Source organism: Pinus tabuliformis, chromosome 9 (assembly GCF_031772625.1).
Source record: "Pinus tabuliformis cultivar Carrire ecotype Pingquan chromosome 9, CPIR1, whole genome shotgun sequence".
NCBI classification, from domain to species: domain Eukaryota; kingdom Viridiplantae; phylum Streptophyta; class Pinopsida; order Pinales; family Pinaceae; genus Pinus; species Pinus tabuliformis.
In genome coordinates, this window is record NC_142307.1 from 1,575,720,542 (window position 1) to 1,575,724,206 (window position 3,665).

The 3,665-nt window shown below is 33.7% G+C and overlaps 1 pseudogene; it reads left to right on the forward strand.

Annotated features, from left to right (window-relative positions):
• Nucleotides 1-2,609: 2,609 nt before the first annotated feature.
• LOC149154700 (uncharacterized) lies at nucleotides 2,610-3,562 on the forward strand (annotated as a pseudogene).
• Nucleotides 3,563-3,665: the final 103 nt, after the last annotated feature.

Consider the following 3,665-nt stretch of genomic DNA (forward strand, 5'->3'; position numbering starts at 1 on the left):
ACTGTGGATCATTTTTGTATAGCTCCGACCATCCATATATCTCGTGGCCACAAAAGTTGACAACAATAGTTTGTGCTACGACTGGGAGCCGTTTGAGGCAGTCCACAACATGATTGGTTTTTCTCTTTTTGTATTTAATGTTCAAGTGGAATTGTTACAAATATATAGACCCCTTCTGATGGTGATCGTTCTCCAACTTCCCTTATGTCTGTATAAACTGAAGAGGTCAGGGATTGGTGTGGATGACCATCTCTTTCCCCATAATGTAATGCTTCCATTACTGACAACACTGCAGAATGGAATATATCTATTTATCATAGGTGATATACTTTTGAATTGTGTCGGAAAGTGTCTTAATATGATAGGCCACTGGATGCCCGTGCTAGGTGAGGACTACACCAATAACATAGTTGGAGGAGCCTGTCTCAATTTCAAATGGCTACCAAAAGTATGGCAATATGAGTATCGATATCTTAGTGTTTTACAGGTTGGTAGTTTTATTAGCAACATCCTTATTTCATTTACTGAGAATCTTTGTTGTAGAAGCAAGGGAAGTTACTAGTTTGCAGGAAAATTGAACAAAACTCATTTAGACTACTTTTATTGGCTTCTAACTTCTCTGAGTGCAGTGAACCTTTGCATTTGCACATTCTTAGTCAGTTGTTATAAGTATAGAAATGCCAAAAACAATATTTACTATGAGAAAGAATCCTTTAGGGCGAGAACACTTCTTCCTTCGAGAACCATATGTTGAGATATATGAAGATAATTGTAATCATCTTCTTCTTATATAGGGTAGTGTGCAATCATGCAAGCACATTGCATAGGTATGTGCAATATATGTTATATTTTGATTGATATGTTAAACAGTGTTAACTGGGATAAATAATTAATTGTTCTTAAATCCATAAGTGATTGGTGTGCATATATTAGAGCCCTACCTAGGATGACTAGTCAATCATATATATAAATTGTTGAAGTTGTTGTGAAAGCAAGTGCCCTTCATAATATTTCCCTTCACAATATTTAGTAAAATTGATAAGAATTCTCTTAAAAAACAAATGGGAATTGCAACTCCCCTTTTCAATTGTATGTTGAAAATGACAACCAACAGTCTCAATTTTGTTTATTTCACAGAAGCTTTAATTCTTACTTAAACTCTTATATGACTTGGTTATAAAACTAATAAGATTTCTGAGTGCAAAAATTCAAAAAGTTATTGTAAATATGTTTTCATGGGAGTGTTGCAATTAATGCCTATTTTATAGGTTTAATTCATAATTGATATAATGTGTCATAAGAATGTGAGGATAGATACACACATGTTAGGGAATAATATATGTGTCATAGGGGAATTATATTTGTTTTTATTGTGTTATGAGAGTATTATCATAGAATTAATGGTAGAAATAGAAGAGTGTGAAATTAGACAAAAGGCATCATTTGAATACTCTGATAACACCATAAAATGTATTTGAAATGGTGGGTTCATTCCAATAATATTCACTAATATCTAGAAGATCATCGTAGGTTTTTCATTGCTACAAAGAGAAAAGTATATTCACAAAAGGTATTGGATACCAAACTTAATATTCACTATCAACCCACCCATCACATTCCAACGTAAAATCCAACTCAAAATCATCTAAAACCTCTATATATAAATATTTGTACCCTTAGGCAGGAAGGTTCACCCATGTCATTGGCTCCTTACTAGTGAAATCAATTTTATCCACTAGTAGTCTAGCTCATGCATCTCTAACATCCTATAGTCTCCCACCACGTTGTCCCTCAAAACTTTGCATCATGACCTGATATCCTAGCCCTAATTGTTGTGAATCTTGGTTCTCTTTATTCTTAACATTTGTCCTTATTCTAGCTAGCACAACCTAGATTTTGTTGTCGGCTGAGTTGATGCAACTGTGTCTCCAGTCAGAACAAAGGGGCCAACACAAGTGTTGGGAAAATTGATATACCACACTGGTTAGTGTAACATCTTACTCTTAACGTATATGAGGACATACTCCCTAATATATTTTGATAGATGGAGCTTAAGGCAATGAATTTATAATTCTAGATTCATGATGCCAATGCTTCTTGCTTTGTAACCTAGGTGAACAAGAGCACGGGTGAAATAAATATGAGAAAAAATTCCATATTTAAAAACTCATTCCACGGTTATGTAAGAGTCATGAATATATCTAATGATCATCTTGGCACTTCTCTCATGTAATGTACATTAGTACTACAATGTGCTTCTTTATCTTATGTTGAATGCTTGATTTGATAAGCACTTAATATTCTATGTTTGTTCATATATGTTGTATTTTGTTTGTAATGAATGTAGTTATAGCCGACATCTACAATGTTTCTGAATTCCTTAATTGTTGCATTAGGCGAAAGAAATATTTTGACAGGTGGAAATCCTTAGATAACAAGTGCATATTATGTTGTGTGTATATAATATCATTCTTCAATTGTAATAGTTGAGAGTCGAGACTGTAAATTACGTTTACAATGTATGTTTGTAAATATTTTCAAATGTACCATAAATTGAGGTAGAATGGTGATGGGATTTGATACATCATAATTTATCTTTTCTTGAGTATATGGGAGAGCAAGTAGGAGTGAAACCAAAAGGAGTTGAATTGCCTAGAGATGTAGTAGACAAAGAGATCATGCAAATGAAAATGGAAGATGTACCAAATGAATATCGACCCATATTCCTGTTGGTGTTGATTCCAAATGGAGGTGCATGTGGAGAGTGGACCCTTGACCACTAGAGACGTGCTTTAAGGTCTGATACAGGATGCCATGTTTATTTTGGTGTTCAACCTTTGTTTCCTTGTTTAAGAAAATGTTTCCTAGGCTTTATTACTAAATCATATTCTCTTCATGATCTCCTATATTTTCCTTCATATCCAGAAGTTAAATTATGATCTTGTGATGTTAGAAGGGTTCCCACAATAGGAAGATACTATGGATGGATGGGATTCTATAATGATATCAACTATCGAGGTGATCTAGATATATCATTTCTTATTTATTCTCATAGTACTTGTATTTTCTGTTAATTTTAAAAAAAATTGTTACATTATTACTGGCCCCCTTTCCAGTATATTTATTCAATTATCTAAGTAGGTTGTGGAAGAGATGGCAGGTATTGGTTTTGGGCTTTAAAAAGATTAATTTATTTCACCATTGCAATAGTTATTTAAATTCTTCTAGGACATATCCAAATTTAAGTTTTCAAGTTGCTAAACCTCTATTAATCTGCAATAATTTTGGGCATTATTACCACCAAATGTTTCCCTTTAATTTTGTTACTGATGATGGGAGGGACCTCACTTGCTCACTTCTACACGGAGTGATCTTTTAAGGCATGGAAAATAAGGGACTTTATTTGCAGGTTATCATTATGACCTTAAATTTATGACTCTACATTTGGTTGAGAAATGGTCAAAAAGTTGAATTTCGTGTCCTCATTGGTTCCCTGTTGATCCAAGCTGGAAAACATGTAGTAGGATTCAACATTTCACTATTTACAAATATATCAATTTGAGGCTTATTGAGAATCTGAATTACAAGGCTAACATATCGATTTGGTCTGCATTTTCTACAAAGCGGCTTGAGTGGCTTACAAAGGGGGTGATTTACAAGCTAAA